This window comes from Nycticebus coucang, chromosome X, assembly GCF_027406575.1.
Source record: "Nycticebus coucang isolate mNycCou1 chromosome X, mNycCou1.pri, whole genome shotgun sequence".
NCBI lineage: Eukaryota > Metazoa > Chordata > Mammalia > Primates > Lorisidae > Nycticebus > Nycticebus coucang.
In genome coordinates, this window is record NC_069804.1 from 136,810,492 (window position 1) to 136,837,657 (window position 27,166).

The following is a 27,166-nucleotide window of genomic DNA, read 5'->3' on the forward strand; positions in this document are numbered from 1 at the left end:
ACACGTAGTGACATGAGAAGAGAGCTGGGGATAGAAAACTTTGGAAAAACCAATTAAGAATAAGTAGGGAAAAGAAGCAGCAGCAAAAGAAATTGAGAAATGGTCTTTATTCATTCAATAAACATTTACTGAGCCCTGTATGCTAGCGACTGAAAAAAGACTAAGTACATTCATTTGTGGAGTTCTCAATGTAGTTGAAGTAGGCCATGTCTTAAAAGATAATAATAGTACAATATTTAAAGCTAATACCTCCTTCTGGACCTTGTATCTTATCTCCTCACTTATCCTCAGAGATCTTATTCCATCAAGTTCTCCTTCTCTCTACATAGCTTCAAACTTTCTTAACTCACTCTTTTTCTTTCAGATTGTAAACATACACATATTTCTTAGTCAATAAAAGAAAATTCCACTGCTATTTTGTCTTGAGGGAGCTGTCACTCCCTTTCTTTTCTTCCATTCATATAGAAGGCATAGTTAAAATCTTGATTTCTCTATTCTAATTCACTCCTGAATGTACTACTATCTTCTGCTCTCAAAACTTCCCTGACGCTGTGATTGCTAAAGGCATCGGTGATCTCAGGATAAATATATCTAATTAGTTATTATCTTACTTGACCTGTCTTTGACATTTGTTCATCTCATTGAAATTTTACCCTCCTTCTATTTTCGTGATATCAATTTTCTGGTTCTCTCTCTTACTTTCTAGCCATTCCTCAGTCTTTTACAAAGACCTCCCTTAAGTATTGGTATTATCCAGAACGTCATCCTTGGCTCTCTTCTTACCCTGAATTATTCAATCCATTCAGACAATGGATTCACGTAGTATACTGTTGACTCCAAAACCCTCATCTGTAGGCTTGGCCTCTTTGCTGAGACCCAGACTCAAATACCCAACCTTTTTCTAACTATTTATATCTGACTACCCAAAAGGCACCTCAACTTTATAAAAAGAGGAAGGAAGGAAGGAAGGAGCATTAATTATTTGTTGCCAAAATTTGACCATCATATTTACTTACTTTGCAAGACCAGATACTCTATTATCTTCTTTACTCTGTGTATAAAAATGGTGACATCAATCAATTCTAGCCTCTTTAATATCTTATACATCTATCTTTTCCTCTATTTCTGTAATTTTTTTTTGTATTCCACTGTTTCCAGTACTTTTAGCTTTAGTCTTTCCAATCCATCTTCCACATAAATACCAGAATGACCTTTCTAAAATGCACAGGCTACTAGGTCACTTCCCTGCTTCAATCCTTTCAAGGATTCCTTACCGCCTGTGGTAATGGCTTTCAGACTCCCTCCTATATAAAATTACCCTGGGGGACTTATTAAAACTGAGAGTGGGTTTCATTCCCAGAGTTTCTAATTCAATATCTAGTGCCGGGACCTAAGAATTTGCATTTCTAAGGATTTCCCTGGTTAATTCAGATGCACTCTTGTCAGAATTTAGCCTTTGGCTGTATAGGGAGGAGAAGAAAAAGGAAGCATCAAGGATGACATCTGAATTTTTGGCTTAAGAAACTGGGTGGCTGTGGTACAATCACTAATATAGAGGATATAAGGAGCTGGGAAGGGACAAGTGTGATGAGCTCAATTTTTGACATATTGAGGTGTTTTTTGTTTTTTTTTTTTTTCAAACCACATCCTTACCTCCTTTGAATCAACTCAACGTTTCATCTATACTGTAAGCAACTGAATGTACTGAAGATACACCATGTCTCTTTTCTAGGGATCATGTCTGGCATGTCTTTGCCTCTTATCTGTCTTTCTTATAAAAGAAAGCATCTTAAGTATCTTCCCCTCATTTTAATCTTCCCTTATGAGCCTTTGCTTCCTCATCTCTAAAATCAGCTTAAGAAGAATGTCTTTTTCTTTATGATGGTTATATGAGGATGTATGTGAGAATCCTTTCTGTCTCAGAGGAGGCAGACTGATTGGAGAAGTGGTTTCTAGTTTCTTCTAGTACCTTCTAGTTTCTATTTGAGTATTTAAAGAAAGCCTATACATTTAGGAACTAAATAAAAACACAAACCATCCTGTAAACTATTCCTAATTCCATGTAGTCACGTTAGGTAGTGTTAAACGTAGTCTCCATCCTACTTAGGTAATAAATTAATAAAATTTATTTATTTAATAAATGAATAATTAAATGAATTATTCAACACAAAAATTTATTGATTTATTAGGTATTTAGTATTCTGTTATAATTTCTGGTCAGTTAGAACTGGTTATAGAAACAAAACCAATCTGTATAAAATAATTACAGGGCCATTAATTACCACCACATATGCTATAATTATAATGGTGTCATCAGAGGAAGGAGAGCTGAGCATCACATGAAGTGGTAGAGAAGACTTCACAGAGGATTCAGAGCTTGAGCTTTATGGTGGGTGAGAGTTTTGATAAATGGGGAAAAAGAGAAAGAATACTGTATGACAGAACAACAGTAAGAGCAAAATCCTGGATGCAGGAATTAGCACAGCTTGTGTAGAAAAGAATGAGAAAGCAGGTTATTTAGAACAAAAGATTAGGGACAGAGTGAAAAAGAGACTAGACTAGTGGACAGGACTCAGTATTTGAAAGATCCTGAAAAGAAAGCAGAGGGGTTTGGTCTTGATACTCCAAGAAATAGATTCTTTACAGGTTCCTGATTGAAAGAAAAATTTCGACAAGGTCAATTTATAAATAGCAATGAAATAGGTTAGAAGAAGAGAAAGACTGGAGAAGGGGGACTAGTTATTAGGCTGCTAAGGTGGTCCAAGGTAGACATGGGGAGGGCCTGAACTACTAGAAAGCCAGTAAACTATCAAAAAAGGGTGATTCTCTTAAGAATTTGAGAAAAGGCTCTGTGCCCATAGCTCAGTGGTTAGGGCGACAGCCACATACACTGAGGCAGGCAGGTTCAAACCCGGCCTGGGCCTGCTAAACAACAATTACAACTGCAACAACAAAAAAAAATAGCTGGGTGTGGTGGTGGGTGCCTGTAGTCCCAGCTACTTGGGAGGTTGAGGCAAGAAAATTGCGTAAGCCCAACAGTTTGAGAGTTTGAGGTTGCTGTGAGCTGTGACGCCAGGGCACTCTACTAAGGGTGACCATGTGAGACCCTGTCTCCAAAAAAAAAATGAAAATAAGAATTTGAGAAAAAAGCAAAAGTCAGTTCCTTATAGATTTGAGAAATGGTGAATGAGTGAATGAATAAATGAATTCCCAAACTCCAAAATTCAACAAAGAAACAGATTAAGATATATAGAGGCCTTTAGTTCTGAAAAGATCATATTTTCAAATTACACAGGTAAGTCAAAATTATTACAATTCTAAAATATAAAATAAATTTAAGCAACTCCCAGAAGATATTATTTCATGGCATCTTTCATGCTTTAAAAATAGTCAGCAAGACTTAAAAATATCTCTGCATCACTAACGTCATCAGCACATGCTTAGCTTACCCATTTTGCAATCCAGTACAGCTAGTATAATTAGGTAATAGCCACTTTTCATGATGGTTCAGAGTATACAAAGCTATTTCACAAACATCATCTCATTTGATCAAACAATATTGTGAAGTTGGTTATGTTCACTTTATAGGAAAGCATAAAATGATTAAATAACTTGTCAAAAACCTTTTGATTAAGGGCACATCATTTTAATTTTCTGAGCCTCGGTTTCCTCATCTCTGAAATAGGGAAGTTAATAATGCCCTCAGAGAGTAGCTATGAAAATTCAATAAGATGAGGTATTTCAAAGTGCCTATCACAAACAATGATACAGATATATTTTTTCATACTCAAATGTATTTTTTTAATTGAAAGTTTTCATGAGATCATCAAAATCTTAGAAAACTTCCCTTAACTAGTATATTAGTTTTAATTATTTTGTAGCAAGTATCCCAATTTTAAAAGGGATGCCAAGAAGAATCAAAGTTAAGTCAATAGGCTGTGCACAGTGGCTCATGCCTGAAATCCTAGCACTTTGGGAAGCCAAGAGGGGTAGATTGCCTGAGCTCATGGCTGGAGAACAACCTGAGCAAGAACAAGACCTCATTTCTAAAAATAGCAGGCCACTGTGGCTGGTGCCTGTAGTCCCAGCTACTTGGGAGGCTGAGGCAAGAGAATCACTTGAGCCCAAGAGTTAGAGGTTGCTGTGAGCTGTGATACCACGGCAGCAAAGTGAGACTCTGTCTCACAAAAAAAAAAAAGTTCAATCAATAGGCATGCACTAAGATTTGTTACCTGAAAAAGAGATCTATTAGAGATTTTGAATGCTTTGGTCAAAGTCAAAGTCTGGAGCAGTGGTTCTCAACCTGTGGGTCGTGACCCACAGGAACTGTATTAAAGGGCCGTGGTATTAGGAAGGTTGAGAACCACTGGTCTGGAGGAAACACACACACATACACTCATTCACTCTCACATTCAACAACCCTTCAGCACAACCAATGGTAATATTAAAGTTATACATATATCTCCATACCTGTATTTGAAAACATTGCACGTTGCCATGGCTGATTTATGAAACCTTTTCACTAAGAGGGATAAATGCAATATTAGGACTAGGAGAATAAGGCCCCTAAGTCACAAATATGCCATTTGCACCTTTAAAAATATGTCACTGTCAGGCAGCACCTGTGGCTCAAAGGAGTAGGACACCAACCCCATATGCCAGAGGTGGCGGGTCCAAACCCAACCCCGGCCATTAACTGCAAAATTTAGGAAAAAAAAATATGTACATATGTGTGTGTATATATATATATATCACTGTCAATGTTCTTCATCTTCTTCTGAGATCTGTGGCATATTGCACAATGTCTTAAATGTAAAAAATACTTGATACACGTTTTGGTGACAATTCAGTAATTCCAATGGTAGTAAAATGCCATGTGATTGTACCTGCTCTAGAGCGCTACTTAGTTTTCATCAACTGAGGTCAAGATTAGAGGACATAAGTCATTCGTTTATTTATTCATTCATTTATTTATTTTGTGAATGTTTAAGAGAGGAAAGTAATACAAACATTTTTTTGTGGAACCTCAGCTTCCTAAGAACATTTCAAGGTAGCTCTGTGAACTGGTGCTGATGAGACGCCGTAAATCAGTGATTTTCAACCGGTTTACCATGCACGGCACATTGCTGTGCTGTGAAAATGTTTGAAAATCATTAATTAAATTATTTTTGAAGACGTCCAAAGCACAGTAAGTATATACTTTTTTTTTACTCTTTTTTTTATCGACATGATTTAAGTGTGCCATGGAATTTTAACTGCTGATTCAAGTGTGCCATGAGATTAAAAAAAAAAGAAAAAAGGTTGGAAACACTGCTTTAAATGGACAACTGAATAAAACCCCACTAACTTTCAATTCTGCCTATTAAGTATTCAGAATAAGTAGCCAACAGGACATGGCAAATCTTTATCTTTCTAACATTCAGACATGGGTCAGTCTTCTACTTAGTTGCAAATCTCAATTGACTCTAATAAAGAACTAATTCCCAAAGATTAGTGTCCCTTTTATGTAATATTTATGACGCCATGGCCCTCTACCCAGGGTGACTCTGTCTCAAAAAAAAAGAAAAGAAAAATAGTTTTGCTAAATACTGAGACTCCTTAGATCTCATTAATATCTTGGAGTACCTTACAACATGATGATTATGTACTCTGAAGTCTCATGAATAATTAAAGCCTAACTATGATGGCAAAAACAAATGAACAAACTATCACAAGCCAGTTTTGTCATGTGTAAAACGTGGATAACAACTACCTTGCCTTGCCTACCACACACAGTGTATCCCTGTAAATCCAAGGATTAAATGAAGAAAATGTCTGTAAAAGTGTTTTGTATGTTACAATGGGAAGCATCATTATGAAGTCAGTGATTCCAGGTCTTTAATTTACTTCATCATGCATTTTCTTTACTTATTGATTTCATAAATTCAATTTTTACAGTGGGTCTCTTACTCACTAGAATTATCTGCCAATAACCATCTGGAATGTAAATTTACAGGCTTAGCTGTTCACCCTAGATGTACCATAGGCAAAAACCTATGCCATGTACAGTTTAACTCTATGAAGATGTTTTCTTTGCATAGAATTTCAAAGAATGAAGTTTGGTTAATTAGGGCCCTAGAAAATGGCTTCCTATTACTAAAACATTAACTTCCATTAAGCATATGAAATTCCCATGAGAGAGTTGGAAATATTATGTTACAAACACAAATCTCTATGCTTTGAAAAAGAAAAACCAACAATATAGAAAACTCTTCATTAAGCAGATCAAGAAGATGGTTACTATATACTCATTCATATCATGAATAGATTGCCTTACGTAAAAGTTTTCTTGAGGCATTTAAGTCTTCATTCATTCTTCTATTCAACAACATTTATTAAATACCAGTTAAATATATCAGGCATTATGCTAGATGATAGGGCAGTTTTGATGTATAGGCAAATTCCTTGCCATCTGGAATGCATATATTTGGATGCATTCTTGATTGGTGAAAGGAGGGAGAGAATGGTGGGATCTGAGGCAGGGCCCAAATCATAAAGGCCGCAATAATGGGAACCCATTATTGGTGTTTTACATAGTGGAATGATAAAATTAGATTTATATTTTAGAAAGAGCATGGTATCTTCTTCATTTTTCTCTGAGAGTCTGACTATTAAAGAGGTACAACAGCAGAGGAGGGAGACATGAAAACATACAATGAAAAACCTTATTTTGATTTATTTGAGAGAATTGAATGGGAGATGTTTATTTTTCAAGTGATCCCTGTGGAGTAACGCAAATCAATATGACTGAATAAACCTTGAGCTATGTGTGTCTCACATAAAATCTGCATAGGCTTACAGGATGGAGATGGTAGATAGAGACAGGAGGGGTTGAGGGAAGTGGTAGGGAGGCAGGTCCCCATATTGTTCTAAGGTGAGTAGACCATATAATGTAGTTTGCCTGAGACAGTCCCAACTTATTCCAATTGTCCCAACACAATTATTAGTAAGAACTTCTTTTGTTATCAAAAGTATTCTGGATGATAAATGATATGAGCACCCTATTAAAGGTGAATGCTCCACTAACGAAATGGTCTTGGTGAAGTCATTAAAAGAGAACAGCTTTGGAGTTCCCTGTTTCTGGTCTAGACAGAGCAAAATGAAGCATCTCTATATTTACACCACCATAGAAGAACAGAAATTCCAAGCAAAGAATAATATGGGATGAGTAATTTGTTGTCACACCTATGTCTTACTAGTCTCCAATTCCTACCCTGAAAAACTGAACATAGTTATTGTGAGGAATTGTCTCTAAGACAGTCATAGATCCTGAAGGTGTTTGCCTAACAACTGTACATAATCAAGTTCAAGCCATTACAATTCAGTAATTAAGAGAGGGACTCAAATGGACCAACTTTTAGGGAAAATGGTAAATTAATGACCAGCTCCTGGCTGTAGAAGACAGTGAGGAGGCCGATAAATGTTAGTATCTTTTCTTGGGTTATCTGTAGACTGGGCCAGTAGGTGGCAACTGTTGGTTGGTACTAAAATTATAATTGATTTCAAAGATAAATGGAATCCAACTCAAGCTGGTAATCCACTGTCTGTCAAAGAAACATTAATATTATGAAAAAAATTTTATAAATTGCCAAAAGCAACAAAATTACAAAATTATAATATCATCAAGCAAGTGATATATCTTGGAATCCATATCACAAGTAGAGTGGGAAGGCACAAAATAATCTTCAACCAAACTAAGTAGGATGCAAACCATTCCTGTAAGCATATTTTGAAAATGCATTAAAATTAAAATGTGATAATTGATGCTAATAATATATCATGCTAGGTATTTCTCTGCAGATAATTATTTATAATAAAAAATTTAAAAAATTACCAGCTTGCATCTTTAAGTTGCAAATCTCAATTGACTCTAATAAAGAACTAATTCCCAAAGATTAGTGTCCCTTCTATGTAATAAGACACAAGGCAAATCAAGATAAAATGGTAAGATGTAATCAGTTTGTATTAAATAAAGCTAAACCGAATAAGAGAGAGAATACAAAAAGCTTTGATGAATCTAGACACAATAAAATGTAGGTTTTGTCTTAATTAAGAGGTAATTTCAAAGAACAAAATAGCCACCGCCTGAGAGATTGGTAGATTCAAGCCATCTACTACCTTCAATGATAAATTAGACCATTATTGAATAGGCCTCGTCATAGACTGTGGCTATTGCTTTCACTCTTCTTTTTCTGTTCCAGTGGTGAAATTAGCTTGTTGTCATAACATGGGAGAGGTTAAGCTAAAAATTATAAAGATCTATCCACTAATATGTAAACAGATACCAATTTGGGGGGGTAATATTTACAAAAAATCTGTGGTCACAACAATTCCTTTTGTTTTGTTAATGGTATTAACTTTGAGTCATTATTAGTGAAAAAGCCTTACTGTTTTGGTAAAGTATTCATTTTGACCCCAAACTTCTTGTATTTCTCCATATGATTACGTATACTCTAAATACTGTGTTTAGGCAGGCAAAATTGTGGCAGACATGGTCAGAGTTATTAATTTCTGCTTTTATAAAATAGCTTGTTTTCTTCAATTACCCATTTTCTACAGACTTGAAGCATAACAAAATACAATCACTTTCTGTTTTGTAAATAAATTAACCTAAATTCTTTAGAAGTTGAAGAAGTCTTAATTCTCTAAAGTGTACAAATGCTAAATCCTTTATTCCATAATTTAAAAAGAAATCTCTATTGAATTACATGTCATGATGAAATAATTACACCCTGTAACTACATGTTTCACTTACAGTGCAATTTTATGTTTCCTAGCAAGAAAACGATCCTGATTACTGCCTAAATTAAATGCAACATAACTATTTACTCACAGTCATTATATTAGATACATTTTTATAGAAAATGCTCACAGTAAAAGTTGTTACAAGAGATGCGGGTGGTAAGGTTAATAATTTTTTATTATAGATCCAAAATAGCAACAAAACCAATATTCTTCATAATGAATTTTGAGTCATACTCAGACTCGGCAAATGAACTGAAATCCATGGTGTTAAATAAACATCATATGTCATGTGAGGAAGTATAATACACACATGTACTTACAGAGTTACATGTGTATCATCTACTATGAAATTCAAAAATATAGTTGAGAACCACAAAGAACCTTAGGAATCATGTAGTTCATTCAGCCTCTTCCTCCCTAATTCCCATTTTATACATGAGAAAACAGGTCCAGAGAGGTCAAACACTTTCCTTAAGGTCCCATAATTGGTAGTGGCAGAGCCAGGTTGAGATTTCGCATCTCTTAAATCCCACTCTTATTCTGAACGTGTAAGTAGGATTAAATTTTGCAGTGCTGGTAAAATGTCCAAATTTATTTAGCCACAGAAGGACTGTGTGTGTGTGTGTGTGTCTGTCTACATCTCACCTTCAAATTAGTATTTTTTTAAACTAGTAGGGCTTTTCTATGAGAAAAGTGAGTGTGTGTTTCAACCTTTATGTTTCAACTAAAATATACCAATAACTATATTTTGAATATTCTAACTGATGACTTTATAAATGAAGACTGTCACATTATTTAAGTGCCAGCTTTTACATATTTGGGTATAGTTGTATCTGTAGGGAGCAGTACTATAAATAAATGTATATATGTGTGTGTGTGTGTGTGTGTGTATAAACACACACACATTGGACCTTTGTGTCCACTGAGATAAGAAAACACATCAGGACACACTGTAATCTAAATAATAAAAAGTGGTGGGGAAACTGAAGCATCTTACAGCACACAGTAATCCAGCAACATGCAACTTAGACAAACCTGCACTTATCAGTCAGTACACAGTCATATTTCAAACAGTAATTTCATTTCAGTAAAACATAAATAATTAATCCATTTCTGGATTGGTCAGCATTTAGATTGTTTCCACATTTTGGCAATTATAAATTGAGCTGTGATAAACAAGCGATGGTATATGTGTACCAAGGAATATTATTCAGCCACTAAAAAGATGGAGACTATACATCTTTTGTATTAACCTGGATGGAGGTGGTACACACTCTTCTTAGTAAAGCATCACAAGAATAGAGAAGCAAGAATCCAACATACTCAATTTTGATACGAGGACAATTGATGATGTAATACAGGGTGGGGGTGGGGGAATGGAGAAGCAGAGAGAGGGAAGGAGGAAGGGGGTTGGAGGGCCATGGTGCATGGAACACCTCCTAGGGGCAGAGCAAAACTGTAAGAGAGACTTTGCCTTTCAAAAAACAAAACAAAACAAAACTTTTTAATTTATCACTTTTGTGGTTTTGTTTATATTTCATTTGTAAGTCTGTTTCTGTTTTGTATAAAAGTTACATATCTAAGGAATTAAAACCTAATTTGATACTTGTCCTGAATTTTATAAAATGTATAATAATCATATTTAGGCCACGATTGGGATCCACAGGGAGTTGTCCTCCTTTAGAGGCCAAATACATTAACTGGTTCCTTTCCTGAATGGGAATGCATTCCATAATGGTTTGATATTGGTGAAGAAAGGTTTTGGGAAGCAAGGGAACATCCTAGACTGGAAAAAAATTAAATGCAAAGTTGAATCTTATTTCAAACTAATATAAGGAGAAAAAAGGAAAGAAGAAATGTTTACATGGTAAAAGTCTTCATTCCTTCTAGATTTTCACTATCATCTCTCTTCTGCCTCCAGAGTCTGGTTCTATCTTCAAATTTGAGCTTCAGTTCCACATTTCACCTGCTTAATAGCTCCCTCTACATGGGCATCTTACCATTGACTCAATCTCACATTACCTTACTACAAATTATACTACAAAACTATAGCAAAAAAAACAGCATGGTACTGGCATTAAAAAAAAAAAAAACATAGTGCTGATTCTGTGGCACAGGAGTGAGGAGACAACAGTCGGCTGAGAGGGAACCACACTGGAGCGGCAGTGCCCTGAGGCGCAGAGTAGCAGCCATTTTTGGCAACAATACAGCCCACCCCTAGATATTCCAAAGCCACACCCCCTGTCTCCCTGGGCAACCAGAGGAGGCCAGGCATCTTCTCAGATGGCAAACCCTGCAGAACAGATCTGGGACTGAAATACAGGCATCGTGAGTAAAGAGTTTGCCTGTGGCAGTACCGGCCTGGGTGGAGGGCGGGGACTAGAAAATGCACATGCAGAGCTGGGAAATTCCCAGGGTGGGGCTGACCCAGGGGACAGCTTTACTGAGCCAAAGACACACCTGGCCCTCAGGGGATCGTCAGCCTATAGACAAAGGAAGGCAGGAGCTAGAACTGACCAAGGTATGAATACAATCCTGCAGGAGTAAAGACAGGGCCTGAGGCACAGGTTCTGGGAACTCAAAACAGCTTCTCTTCTGCAGAGGAATTTAGCAGGGACAGAAACAAATTCCCACAAAGTTGTTCTGTTCTGTCACTAACATCAATCAGGGGCGGGGCTGCAACTGAGTGAACACCCCCCAGCCTCCATCAAGCACCCGAGGTTGTCAGGCTTCACCACCCCCTGCTGGATAGAGGCAGAGAGCAGTGGCCAAACCCATGAAGTATCTGCTAACAGGAGGCAACTAAGTCACAGCCCTGTGGGGCTATCAGTGACAGGGTGTGACAGTGATTCAAGGTGGGGAAGGAGGCATCAACCTTCCCAGACTACTCTATTTCCTGGGTGGGTCCTCCTGACTTCATAGAGCATTGGAGCAAGTCATATTTGAGTTCTCACCAGACCCCTGTGATCCAGTTCCCAGAGACCATTGAAACTCTCACACCAGAGAAAGGTGCTGACTGAGACAACTGATTTGGACCTTTTGAACTAAGCCAATCGCCTGAGGACTATTCAAGTGGTGCCCTGGGTGTGTGGTTGTAGGAAGGTTTGATTTTCCTTTTCCAATTGTTGCCTGTGGGGGGGGGATGACTTAATTGCTGCTATTTCTCCACAGCTGAGACTTCAACCCAGAGTAACTGTTTCACTAGGGTCGAACAGAGACCAGTTGAAAACAAGACAGAATCACTTAGCACTGTACGGTTCCTCAATAAAGCTCCAGGGGAAAAGTCAAACAGTATAAAATAATCATGAAGCGGAATCAGTGGAAAAACTCTGGTAACATGAATAACCAGAATAGAATAACCGCCCCAAGGAAAGATATGGCAGATGTAACTGAAGATCCCATTCATAAACAGCTAGCTGAGATGTCAGAAATCGAATTCAGAATTTGGATTGCAAACAAGATTAATAGAATGGAAGAAAATTTGGAAGTAGAAATTTGAAGAGCAATTCAAAAGTCAGAATTAGAAATGCGAGGAGAAATTCAAAAGTTGTCTCAAGAATTTAATGAATTTAAAGACAAAACCACCAAAGATTTTGATGCACTGAAGCAAGAATTTGCAGCCCTCAAAGGTCTGAAAAAATATAGGAGAATCCCTCAGTAACAGAGTGAAGCAAGCATAAGAAAGTATTTCTGACATTGGAGACAAAGCTTTTGAATGCTCCCAAACTCTCAAAGAGGAAGAGAAATGGAGAGCAAAAATGGATCATTCTCTCAGAGAGATCTGGGATAATTCGAGGAAGGCTAATATCCGCCTCATTGTAATCCCTAAAAGTGATGAAGTGGCCTCGCGAGGCACAGAGGCCCTTCTCCATGAAATTATGAGAGAGAAATTTCCAGACATGACAAGAGATTCTGAAATTCAGATAGCAGACAGTTTCAGAACCCCACCACAACTCAATCCAAATAAGACATCCGCCAGGCATATCATAATTAACTTCACTAGTATTAATATGAAAGAGAAAATTCTGAAAGCAGCCAGACGTAAGAAATTCATTACCTACAAAGGGAAGAATATTAGAATGTCTGCAGATCTCTCTGCTGAAACTTTTCAAGCCAGAAGAGGATGGTCATTAATTTTTAATCTCCTAAAACAAAATAACTTTCAACCCTTGATCATGTATCCAGCTAAACTGAGTTTCATATATGATGGAGAAATTAAATACTTCAATGACATTCATATGTTGAAGAAATTTGCCATAACCAAACCAGCTCATCAGGATATACTCAGACCTATCCTCCATAATGACCAGCCCAATCCTCTACCACAAAAATAAACTCATTCAGAAACTTTTGATTAAACTCCAACTTCCACAGTGGTGAAAGGATTAAAAGTGTCCACTGGACTTTCAAAAAACTCGATACCCAAAATTTTACCAGACTTATCAATATACTCCATTAATGTGAACAGCTTAAACTGTCCTCTAAAGAGGCGCAGGTTAGCTGATTGGATACAAAAACTCAGGCCAGATATTTGCTGCTTACAAGAGTCACACCTTACCCTAAAAGATAAATATAGACACAGGATGAAAGGATGGTTGTCCATATTTCAGACAAATGGTAGCCCCAAAAAAGCAGGCGTTGCAATTCTATTTGCAAACACAATAGGCTTTAAACCAACAAAAGTAAGGAAGGATAAGAATGGTCACTTCATATTTGTTAAGAGTAATACTCAATATGATGAGATTTCAATTATGAATTATTTATGCAACCAACCAGAATGCGCCTCAATTTATAAGAGAAACTGTAACAGACATGAGCAACTTGATTTCCTCCAGCTCCATAATAGTTGGAGATTTCAACACTCCTTTGGCAGTGTTGGATCAATCCTCCAATAAGAAGTGGAGCAAAGAAATTTTAGATAAACCTAACCATCCAACATTTAGATTTAGCAGACACCTACAGAACATTTCATCCCAGAAAAAACTAAATACACATACCTCTCATCAGCCCATGGAACATACTCCAAAATCGATAACATATTAGGCCACAAGTCTAACCTCAGTAGATTTAAGGGGATAGAAATTATTCCTTGCATCCCCTCGGACCACCATGGATTAAAAGTTGAACTCAGTAACAACAGGAACCTGCATACCCATACAAAAACATGGAAGTTAAATAACTTATGCTGAATGATAGCTGGGTCAGAGATGAGATGAAGAAGGAAATTGCCAAATTTTTGGAATAAAGTGACAATGAAGACATGAATTATCAGAACCTCTGGGATACTGCAAAGGCAGTGCTAAGAGGGAAATTTATAGCACTGCAAGCCTTCCTCAAGAGAATGGAAAGAGAGGAAGTTAACAACTTAATGGGACATCTCAAGCAACAGGAAAAGGAAGAACATTCCAACCGCAAACCCAGTAGAAGAAAAGAAATAACCAAAATTAGAGCAGAATTAAATGAAATTGAAAACAAAAAAATTATACAACAGAATAATAAATCAAAAAGTTGTTTTTTTGAAAAGGTCAATAAAATAGATAAACCTTTGGCTAACGTAACCAGGAAAAAAAGAGTAAAATCTCTAGTTTCAGCTATCAGAAACAACAAAGACGAAATAACAACAGACTCTTCGGAAATTCAAAAAATCCTTAATGAATATTACAAGAAACTTTATTCTCAATATGAAATATAAAAATCTGAAGGAAATTGACCAATACTTGGAAGAACATCACCTTCCAAGACTTAGCCAGAATCAAGTGGAAATGTTGAACAGGCCAATATCAAGTTCTGAAATAGCATCAAACATATGAAATCACCCTAAAAAGAAAAGCCCAGGACCAGATGGCTTCACGTCAGAATTCTACCAAACCTTTAAAGAGGAACTAGTACCTATATTACTCGACCTGTTCCAAAATGTAGAAAAAGAAGGAAGACTACCCAACACGTTCTATGAAGCAAACATCACCCTGATCCCCAAACCAGGAAAAGACCCAACAAGAAAAGAAAATTATAGACCAATATCACTAATGAATATAGATGAAAAAATATTCAAGAAGATCCTAACAAACAGAATCCAGCAACACATCAAACAAATTATACGTCTGACCAAGTCGGTTTTATCCCAGGGTTTAATATACGTAAATCTATAAATATAATTCAGCACATAAACAAATTAAAAAACAAAGACCATATGATTCTCTCAATTGATGCAGAAAAAGCTTTTGATAATATCCAGCATCCCTTCATGATCAGAACACTTAAGAAAATTGGTATAGAAGGGACATTTCTTAAACTGATAGAGGCCATCTACAGCAAACCCACAGCCAATATCGCACTGAATGGAGTTAAACTGAAATCATTTCCACTCAGATCAGGAACCAGACAAGGCTGCCCATTGTCTCCACTGCTCTTTAACACTGTAATGGAAGTTTTAGCCACCGCAATTAGGGAAGAAAAGGCGATCAAGGGTATCCACATAGGGTCAGAAGAGATCAAACTTTTGCTCTTCGCAGATGATATGATTGTATATCTGGAAAACACCAGGGATTCTACTACAAAACTCTTAGAAGTGATCAAGGAATACAGCACCATCTCAGGTTACAAAATCAACATTTATAAATCAGTAGCCTTTATATATACCAACAATAGTCAAGCTGAAAAAAGTTAGGGACTCTATTCCATTCACAGTAGTGCCAAACAAGATGAAATACTTGGGAGTTTATCTAACAAAGGACGTAAAAGTTCTCTATAAAGAGAACTATGAAACTCTAAGAAAAGAAATAGCCGAAAATGTTAACAAATGCAAAAACATACCATGCTCATGGCTGGGAAGAATCAACATTGTTAAAATGTCCATACTACCCAAACAAATATACAATTTTAATGCAATCCCTATTAAAGCTCCACTATCATACTTTAAAGATCTTGAAAAAATAATACTTCGTTTTATATGGAATCAGGAAAACCCTCAAATAGCAAGACATTACTCAGAAATAAAAACAAAGCAGAGGGAATTATGCTACCAGACCTCAGACTACACTATAAATTGATAGTGATCAAACAGCATTGTACTGGCACAAAAACAGAAGTAGATGTCTGGATCCGAATAGAGAACCAAGAGATGAACCCAGCTACTTACCATTATTTGATCTGTGACAAGCCAGTTAAAAACATCTAGTGGGGAAAATATTTCCTATTTAACAAATGGTGCTGGGTGTACTGGCTGGCAACCTGTAGAAGATGGAAACTGGACCCACACCTTTCACTATTAACTAAGATAGACTCTCAATGGATTAAAGATTTCAGCTTAAGACATGAAACTATAAAAATACTATAAGAGAGTACAGGGAAAACCCTTGAAGAAATCGGTCTGGGCGAGTATTTTATGAGGATCCCCTGGGCAATTGAAGCAGCTTCAAAAATCCACTACTGGCACCTGATCAAACTAAAAAGCTTCTGCACAGCCAAGAACACAGTAAGTAAAGCAAGCAGACAGCCCTCAGGATGGGAGAAGATATTTGCAGGTTATGTCTCCAACAAAGGTTTAATAATTAGAATCCACAGAGAACTCAAATGTATAAGCAAGAGCGGAACAAGTGATCCCATCACAGGCTGGGCAAGGGACTTGAAGAGAAACTTCTATGAAGACAGGCACACGGCCTACAGATATATGAAAAAATGCTCATCATCTTTAATCATCAGAGAAATGCAAATCAAAACTACCTTGAGATACCATCGAACTCCAGTAAGATTAGCCCATATCACAAAATCCCAAGACCAGAGATGTTGGTATGGATGTAGAGAAAAGGGAACACATCTACACTCCTGGTGGGAATGCAAATTAATACATTCGTTTTGCAAAGATGTTTGGAGAACACTTAGAGATCTAAAAATAGATCTGCCATTCAATCCTATAATTCCTCTACTAGGTATATACCCAGAAGACCAAAAATCACATTATAACAAAGATATTTTTTTTTATTTTTATATTCTTTTATTTATTTATTTTTATTAAACCATAGCTGTGTACATTAGTATGATCGTGGGGCACCATACACATTTGCACCAAAATGTTTATTGCAGCCAAATTCACAATTGCTAAGTCATGGAAAAAGCCCAAGTATGCATCAACCCACGAATGGATTAATAAATTGTGGTATATGTACACCATGGAATATTATGCAGCCTTAAAGAAAGATGGAGACTTTACCTCTTTCATGTTTACATGGATGGAGCTAGAACATATTCTTCCTAGTAAAGTATCTCAAGAATGAAAGAAAAAGTATCCAATGTACTCAGCCCTACTATGAAAGTAATTTATGGCTTTCATATGAAAGCTATAACCCAGTTATAACCTAAGATTATGGGGAAAGGAGAGCGGTAGGGGCAGGAGGGGGGAGGATAGACAGAGGGAGGGTGATTGGTGGGATTACACCTGGTGTATCTTATAAGTGTAGATGTGAAACTTAGTAAATGTAGAATGTAATTCTCTTAATACAATAACTAAGAAAACGCCAGGAAGGCTATGTTAACCAGTGTGATGAAAATGTGTCAAACTGTTTATAAAACCAATGTATGGTGCCCCATGATTGGATCAATGTACACAGCTATGATTTACTATTAATTAAAAAAAAAAACATACACAAATGGGAGAGAATAGAGAACCCAGAAATAAATCTACACATTCCCATTCTATAGGTTGTCTCTTCACTTTGTTCCTTGTTTCATTTGCTGTGCAGAAGCCTTTTAGCTCCATGACTTCTTTGTCAACTCATTTTTGACCAAGTCACCAAGAACAGATTCTGGGGAAAAGGACAGTCTCATCAAAAATTGGTGCTGGGAAAACTAGAAATCCACATGCAGAAGAATGAAACTAGACCCCATCTCCCACCATATAAAAACATCAAATTATACGTAACAAAGGACATGAAACATCTCTACAAAGAGAACTATGAAACTCTAAGAAAAGAAATAGCTGAAGATGTTAACAGATGGAAAAACATACCATGCTCATGGCTGGGAAGAATCAACATTGTTAAAATGTCCATACTGCCCAAAGCAATATATAATTTTAATGCAATTCCTATTAAAGCTCCATTGTCATACTTTAAAGATCTTGAAAAAATAATACTTCGTGGGAGCAAGATGGCAGCCAAGTAACAGCTTCCTTGCATCTGGGCACCGTGAGTCTGGGGAGATAGGACTCCAGGCATCTCTGGCTGGTGGGAACTGCCTATCATCACTCCTATGAGGATACAGGGAGTCAGCGAGAGACTCCTGGACCCCAAGAGGAGGACTAAAACAGTGGAAAACCGGCAAGTGGTCACGTGTGTTCAATCCGTCTAAACCTGCCCACAACTGTAAGTTCAGTAGCAGCGAGATTGCAAACCAGAAAGGCCTTACCTGTGAACTGTTTTGATGTCCTTGGACTTGGCACTGAGTTGAACTGCCTTGGGGAAGGCCTGAGCGGGAGTGCGGAGAACTTTGGCCGTTGTCTAGGGCCCCAGTCTGAGCCGCTGAGCCAGACGGAGCTACTAGTGTTTGGCGGTGGGTCACACGGATCCATTGTCAGTGATCTGCCCCGGCAAGCTCCGCCCTCAGGGTCGCAGAGCTAGAAATGGGTGGGAGCTGGTAACCCAGCAACCAAGTAGCCTAAGGGTGGGGTCTGAGCCGCCTTGCAGCCCTAACCCTCAGGGGCAGAGTGAGACCGGTTTTGGCACACTGGATAAGTGGATAGCCACTTCAGCAGCGATTCCAGCGAGAAAGCTGGGAAAGCTTCTGCTCAGCAAGTTTACAAGTTCAAAGTGCCTTTTAAGTAGGCTGAAGAGACATTTAGGGCATCTACCTGCTGGGGTTTGAGAAATCAGCAGCCTCCAGTCGTATCAGAACTGTGACTAACATCTCATACCCCAGAAGACCATGTGTTGCCCAGACAATATTCAATAACATATACAAACTGCTTTGTTTTTGGTTGTGTATTTTTTTCTTTTTTTTTTTTGTTTGGTTGTTTTTTTTGTTTGGTTGTTTATTTTGACGTTGCTGATGTTCTTTTGTTTCTTTAATTTCAATCTTTTCCACACAGATCCCTTTTTCTTTCTCAATTTTCCTAGTTTAATTATAATTTCCCATTGCTGCCTTTTTCAATAACTAGAACTTCATTTTTGCTAGTGTTTCTACCGATATCATTTGGTTTTTCACCCAATTTTATCCCCGTAAAGTTTTCTGTTTGCTTGTTTTGGTTTGATTTATAGCATTTTTGTCTTTCCTCTCTACTGGGTGGAGGTGGGGTACTGTGTCTGATCAGGTTAGCAAAGAGCTGCTGACCTCAAGGGAACCACGCAACTGGGCATCCCCAGAAGGTGGGGTTTTTTAAGGTTGTGTCAAAGTACCCTACTGTACACCTATATTGCCCTGTCTCCCTCTTTCTGTGCCTCTCTTCTTTTTGTCAATATTCCTTACACCCACCCCCTCTCCTTTCTCTATCTTTCCTTTTTTCTTATCACTCGGTCCTCCTTTCTTTCATCCCCTTTTTTTGCTCTTCAACCTTCTCAGCCTTCTGGTCCTGTAACCCTTAGTCCACAGGCACAAGAACTTAAAGAGCAAGAGGAAGTGAAAGGAAAATTAGGGCAAGGAAAAAGATAAAAGAAATCACTCATGAGGAAGAATCAGCAGAAAACTCCAGGCAACATGAAGAACCAGTCTAGAACAACCCCACCAAGGGACCATGAGGTAGCTACTGCAGATGATTCCACCAGTATAGAAATGTTAGGAATGACAGAAAGGGAATTTAGAATACACATGTTGAAAACAATGAAAGAAATGATGGAAACAATGAAGGAAATTGCTAATAAAGTGGAAAATAACCAAAAGGAAATCCAAAAACAGAATCAAATAAGAGATGAACGATATGAAGAATATAAAAAGGATATAGCAGAGCTGAAGGAACTGAAACAGTCAATCAGGGAACTTAAAGATGCAATGGAAAGTATCAGCAACAGGTTAGACCATGCAGAAGAAAGAATTTCAGAGGTAGAAGACAAAGTTCTTGAGATAACTCAGTAAAAGAGGCAGAAAAGAAGAGAGAGAAAGCAGAACGTTCACTGTCAGAATTATGGGACTTTATGAAGCGTTCCAACATACGAGTTATAGGAATTCCAGAAGGGGAAGAAGAATGCCCCAGAGGAATGGAAGCCATACTGGAGAATATTATAAAAGAAATTTTCCCAAACATCACCAAAGATTCTGACACACTGCTTTCAGAGGGATATCGGACCCCGGGTCGCCTCAACTCTAACCGAGCTTCTCCAAGACACATTGTGATGAACCTGTCCAAAGTCAAGACAAAAGAAAAGATTCTGCAAGCTGCCAGGAGTAAGCGCCAGTTGACCTACAGGGGAAAATCCATCAGAGTTACCGCAGACTTCTCTATTGAAACTTTCCAAGCAAGAAGACAATGGTCATCTACCTTTAATCTACTTAAACAGAACAATTTTCAGCCCAGAATTCTGTACCCTGCTAAGCTAAGCTTCAAAATTGACGGAGAAATCAAATCATTTACGGATATACAAACATTGAGGAAATTTGCCACAACAAGACCAGCTCTACAGGAAATACTTCAACCTGTTCTGCACACTGACCACCACAATGGATCAGCAGCAAAGTAAGAACTCAGAAATCAAAGGACAGAACCTAACCACCACACTGATGCAAAAGATAAAACTAAGCAATGGACTCTCACCAAATAAAACAAATAGAATACTACCACACTTATCAATTATCTCAATAAATGTTAATGGCTTGAATTCCCCACTGAAGAGACATAGATTGGCTGACTGGATTAAAAAACACAAGCCATCCATTTGCTGTCTGCAAGAAACACACCTGGCTTCAAAAGACAAATTAAAGCTCCGAGTCAAGGGTTGGAAGACAATTTTTCAGGCAAATGGAATTCAGAAGAAAAGAGGAGTTGCAATCTTATTTTCAGATACATGTGGATTTAAAGCAACTAAAGTCAAAAAAGACAAACATGGTCACTTTATATTGGTCAAGGGAAAAATACAACAAGAAGACATTTCAATTCTAAATATCTATGCACCCAATTTAAATGCTCCCAGATTCTTGAAGCAGACCTTACTCAGTCTGAGCAATATGATATCTGATAATACCATCATAACAGGGGACTTTAACACACCTCTTACAAAGCTGGACAGATCCTCTAAACAGAAATTAAACAAAGATGTAAGAGATTTAAATGAGACCCTAGAACAACTATGCTTGATAGACACATATAGAACACTCCACCCCAAAGATAAAGAATATACATTCTTCTCATCACCCCATGGAACATTCTCCAAAATTGATCATATCCTGGGACACAAAACAAATATCAACAGAATCAAAAGAATTGAAATTTTACCTTGTATCTTTTCAGACCATAAGGCACTAAAGGTGGAACTCAACTCTAACAAAAATGCTCAACCCCACCCAAAGGCATGGAAATTAAACAATCTTCTGTTGAATAACAGATGGGTGCAGGAAGAAATAAAACAGGAAATCATTAACTTCCTTCAGCATAACAACAATGAAGACACAAGCTACCAAAACCTGTGGGATACTGCAAAAGCAGTTTTGAGAGGAAAATTCATCGCTTTAGATGCCTACATTCGAAAAACAGAAAGAGAGCACATCAACAATCTCACTAGAGATCTTATGGAATTGGAAAAAGAAGAACAATCTAAGCCTAAACTCAGTAGAAGAAAAGAAATCTCCAAAATCAAATCAGAGATCAATGAAACTGAAAACAAGAGAATCATTCAGAAAATTAATGAAACAAGGAGTTGGTTTTTTGAAAAAATAAATAAAATAGATAAACCATTGGCCAGACTAACTAGAAATAGAAAAGTAAAATCTCTAATAACCTCAATCAAAAACGATAAAGGGCAAATAACAACTGATCCCACAGAGATACAAGAGATCATCTCTGAATACTACCAGAAACTCTATGCCCAGAAATTTGACAATGTGAAGGAAATGGATCAATATTTGGAATCACACCCTCTCCCTAGACTTAGCCAGGAAGAAATAGAGCTCCTGAACAGACCAATTTCAAGCACTGAGATCAAAGAAACAATAAAAAAGCTTCCAACCAAAAAATCCCCTGGTCCAGATGGCTTCACTCCAGAATTCTATCAAACCTTCAAGGAATAGCTTATTCCTGTACTGCAGAAATTATTCCAAAAAACTGAGGAAGAAGGAATCTTCCCCAACACATTCTATGAAGCAAACATCACCCTGATACCAAAACCAGGAAAAGACCCAAACAAAAAGGAGAATTTCAGACCAATCTCACTCATGAATATAGACGGAAAAATTCTCAACAAAATCCTAGCCAATAGATTACAGCTTATCATCAAAAAAGTCATTCATCATGATCAAGTAGGCTTCATCCCAGAGATGCAAGGCTGGTTTAACATACGCAAGTCCATAAACGTTATCCACCATATTAACAGAGGCAAAAATAAAGATCACATGATCCTCTCAATAGATGCAGAAAAAGCATTTGATAAAATCCAGCATCCTTTTCTAATTAGAACACTGAAGAGTATAGGCATAGGTGGCACATTTCTAAAACTGATTGAAGCTATCTATGACAAACCCACAGCCAATATTTTACTGAATGGAGTAAAACTCAAAGCTTTTCCTCTTAGAACTGGAACCAGACAAGGTTGTCCTCTGTCACCTTTACTATTCAACATAGTGCTGGAAGTTCTATCCAATACAATTAGGCAAGACAAGGAAATAAAGGGAATCCAAATGGGAGCAGAGGAGGTCAAACTCTCCCTCTTTGCTGACGACATGATCTTATAATTAGAGAACCCCAAAGACTCAACCACAAGACTCCTAGAAGTCATCAAAAAATACAGTAATGTTTCAGGATATAAAATCAATGTCCACAAGTCAGTAGCCTTTGTATACACCAATAACAGTCAAGATGAGAAGCTAATTAAGGACACAACTCCCTTCACCATAGTTTCAAAGAAAATGAAATACCTAGGAATATACCTAACGAAGGAGGTGAAGGACCTCTATAAAGAAAACTATGAAATCCTCAGAAAGGAAATAGTAGAGGATATTAACAAATGGAAGAACATACCATGTTCATGGATGGGAAGAATCAACATTGTTAAAATGTCTATACTTCCCAAAGCAATCTACCTATTCAATGCCATTCCTATCAAAGTACCTACATCGTACTTTCAAGATTTGGAAAAAATGATTCTGCGTTTTGTATGGAAGCGGAAAAAACCCCGTATAGCTAAGGCAGTTCTTAGTAACAAAAATAAAGCTGGGGCCATCAGCATACCAGATTTTAGTCTGTACTACAAAGCCATAGTGCTCAAGACAGCATGGTACTGGCACAAAAACAGAGACATAGACACTTGGAATCGAATTGAACACCAAGAAATGAAACTAAAATCTTACAACCACCTAATGTTTGATAAACCAAACAAGAACTTACCTTGGGGGAAAGACTCCCTGTTCAATAAATGGTGTTGGGAGAACTGGATGTGTACATGTAAAAGACTGAAACTGGACCCACACCTTTCCCCACTCACAAAAATTGATTCAAGATGGATAAAGGACTTAAATTTAAGGCATGAAACAATAAAAATCCTCAAAGAAAGCATAGGAAAAACACTGGAAGATATTGGCCTGGGGGAAGACTTCATGAAGAAGACTGCCATGGCAATTGCAACAACAACAAAAATAAACAAATGGGACTTCATTAAACTGAAAAGCTTCTGTACAGCTAAGGAGACAATAACCAAAGCAAAGAGACAACCTACACAATGGGAAAGGATATTTGCATATTTTCAATCAGACAAAAGCTTGATAACCAGGATCTATAGAGAACTCAAATTAATCCACATGAAAAAAGCCAACAATCCCTTATATGAATGGGCAAGAGACATGAATAGAACTTTCTCTAAAGATGACAGACGAATGGCTAACAAACACATGAAAAAAAGTTCATCATCTCTATATATTAGAGAAATGCAAATCAAAACAACCCTGAGATATCATCTAACCCCAGTGACAATGGCCCACATCACAAAATCTCAAAACTGCAGATGCTGGCGTTGATGTGGAGAGAAGGGAAAACTTTTACACTGCTGGTGGGACTGCAAACTAGTACAACCTTTCTGGAAGGAAGTATGGAGAAACCTCAAAGCACTCAACCTAGACCTCCCATTCGATCCTGTAATCCCATTACTGGGCATCTACCCAGAAGGAAAAAAAACCTTTTATCATAAGGACACTTGTAGTAGACTGTTTATTGCAGCTCAATTTACCATTGCCAAAATGTGGAAACAGCCTAAATGCCCACCAACCCAGGAATGGATTAACAAGCTGTGGTATATGTATACCATGGAATACTATTCAGCCATTAAAAAAAAATGGAGACTTTACATCCTTCGTATTAACCTGGATGGAAGTGGAAGACATTATTCTTAGTAAAGCATCACAAAAATGGAGAAGCATGAATCCTATGTACTCAATCTTGCTATGAGGACAATTAATGACAATTAAGGTTATGGGGGGGGAAGCAGAAAGAGGGATGGAGGGAGGAGGGTGGGGCCTTAGTGTGTGTCACACTTTATGGGGGCAAGACATGATTGCAAGAGGGACTTTACCTAACAATTGCAATCAGTGTAACTGGCTTATTGTACCCTCAATGAATCCCCAACAATCAAAAAAAACAAAAAAACTTAAAAAAAATAATAATAATAATACTTCGTTTTATATGGAATCAGAAAAAACCTTGAATAACCAAAACATTACTGAGCAATAAAAACAAAGCAGGAGGAATCATGCTACCAGACCTGAGACTGTACTATAAATCCATCGTGATCAAAACAGCATGGTACTGGCACAAAAGTAGAGAAGTAGATGTCTGGAACAGAATAGAGAACCAAGAGATGGATCCAGCTACTTACCGTTATTTGATCTTTGACAAGCCAATTAAAAACATTCAGTGGGGAAAAGATTCCCTATTTAACAAATGGTGCTGGGTAAACTGGCTGGCAACCTGTAGAAGATTGAAACTGGACGCACACCTTTCACCATTAACTAAGATAGACTCTCAATGGATAAAAGATTTAAACTTAAGACATGAAACTATAAAAATACTTGAAGAAAGTGCAGGGAAAACTCTTGAAGGAATCGGCCTGGGTGAATATTTTATGAGGAGGACTCCCCAGGCAATTGAAGCAGTATCAAAAATATACTACTGGGACCTGATCAAACTAAAAAGCTTCTGCACAGCCAAGAACATAGTGAGTAAAGCAAGCAGACAGCCCTCAGAATGGGAGAAAATATTTGCAGGTTATACCTCCGATAAAGGTCTAATAACCAGAATCCACAAAGAACTCAAACATATTAACAAGAAAAGAACACATGAGTCCATCTCAGGGTGGGCAAGGGACTTGAAGAGAAACTTCTCTAAAGAAGACCGACGCAAGATCTACAAACATACAAACACATGAAAAAAAGCTCATCATCCTTAATCATCAGAGGAATGCAAATCAAAACTACTCTGAGATATCACCTAACCCCAGTAAGAGTAGCCCACATAAAAAAAATCCCAAAACCAGAAATGTTGGCGTGGATGTGGAGGAAAGGGCACACTTCTACACTGCTGGTGGGAATGCCCACTAATACATTCCTCCTGGAAGAATGTTTGGATAATACTTAACCTAAAAATAGACCGCCATTCGATCCTATAATTCCTTTACTAGGTTTATATCCAGAAGACCAAAAGTCACAATATAACAAAGACATCTGTACCATAATGTTTATTGCAGCCCAATTCATAATTGCTAAGTCATAGAAGCCCAAGTGCCCATCGACCCACGAATGGACTAGCAAATTGTGGTACATGTATACCATGGAATACTATGCACCCTTAAAGAAAGATGGAGACTTTACCTCTTTCATGTTTACATGGATGGAGCTGGAACATATTCTTCTTAGCAAAGTATCTCAGGAATGTAAGGAAAAGTATCCAATGTACTCAGCCCTACTATGAAGCTAAGTTATAGCTTTCACATGAAGACTATAACCCAACTATAGCACAAGACTATGGGGAAAGGGCCAAGGAAGGGGAAGGGAGGGGGGAGGTTTTGGTAGAGGGAGGATAATGGGTGGGGCCACATCTATGGTGCATCTTAGAATGGGTACAGGCGATTGCACTAATGTACACAGCTATGATTTAACAATAAAAAAAAACATGAAATCAAAATGTATTAAATACATTAATGTAAGACATGAAACTACCAGAAGTAAACTTTAGAGGAGGCGGAGCATGATGGCAGACAGGACGGACGTGTCACCCACCTCTCCCAAGCCACCAGGTGAGAGGAAAGGCGGTCTGGACCTTCCCTGTGTGTGGATTACTGGAGTGGACAGACAGCTGGAGGCGCCCAGCGAACTGGCAGTTTGCTATATATGAGGGGTAATTTAAAAATCAGACTCTTTTATAGAGATTCATCCCTGCTCGGCCGTGCCGGCCAGCAGGCCCCTCCCCGACGGAGTTCAGCAGCTTGTAAATGCTGACAAAATCCAATTGACAAGTAATTAATCCTGGACTGAGGGAGGCATCCGAAAGGAGAGCCACTCAAAACCACAGGGAGCTGGGCAAACTGTTGGACAATTGAAGGGAAGGGATCCTGCCTGGGAAACAGACATTTTGAACTACCCAAAAGGGCGGGCACCTTTCCCCCAGGTGTTGGAGGGGGCTGGCGGTTCAGGCTGCGCAGCAAACTGGCGGACGCCCATCCAAAACTCTGAACCATGAAACTCAGAATAAATCCCCTGAGCGCTCCAACCACGGGAACGGCTTGAAGCCTAGGACCCGGCTTTGGCTTCTGAGGCCGCGGAGCAACTGAAGCTGCGGACTGGCTTTGGCTGCTGAAGCCCCGGGAACCAGCTACAGGAGATACCGTGCGAACTCAGCACCACTCCCCTTATGGCCAATTGCAGTCGCCAGTTTGCGGGGGAACCTCGGAGCAGAGTGGAGGGACTTAGGAAGCGTGGACACCTGCACTGAATGGGAGGGTCGGTTGCAAGTGCTGTCCGGAGAACAGCCGAGGTTGCACAATTCTTAGACGACAAACTTTTACAGAAACTCCAAAATGGCGATCGGCCATGGAAGGTGGTTACCATGGTAACGGTATAAACTGTAAACCAGGTATAAGTCTCAAAACCACTCACAGTGCCACCTGGTGTCCAGAAAGTATATTGCAGTATGAATATATTCCTACAAAAGTTGATCCCTACAGCAGACATATAGACATTCATAGGTATATTTCTACCACAAGAA

At 38.1% G+C, this 27,166-nt stretch overlaps 1 protein-coding gene across 1 annotated transcript in view; it reads right to left on the bottom strand.

Annotated features, from left to right (window-relative positions):
* IL1RAPL2 (interleukin 1 receptor accessory protein like 2) overlaps positions 1-27,166 on the bottom strand; it is a 678,833-nt gene that overhangs the window by 461,949 nt on the left and 189,718 nt on the right. The gene's annotated exons all lie outside the window — the stretch shown is intronic.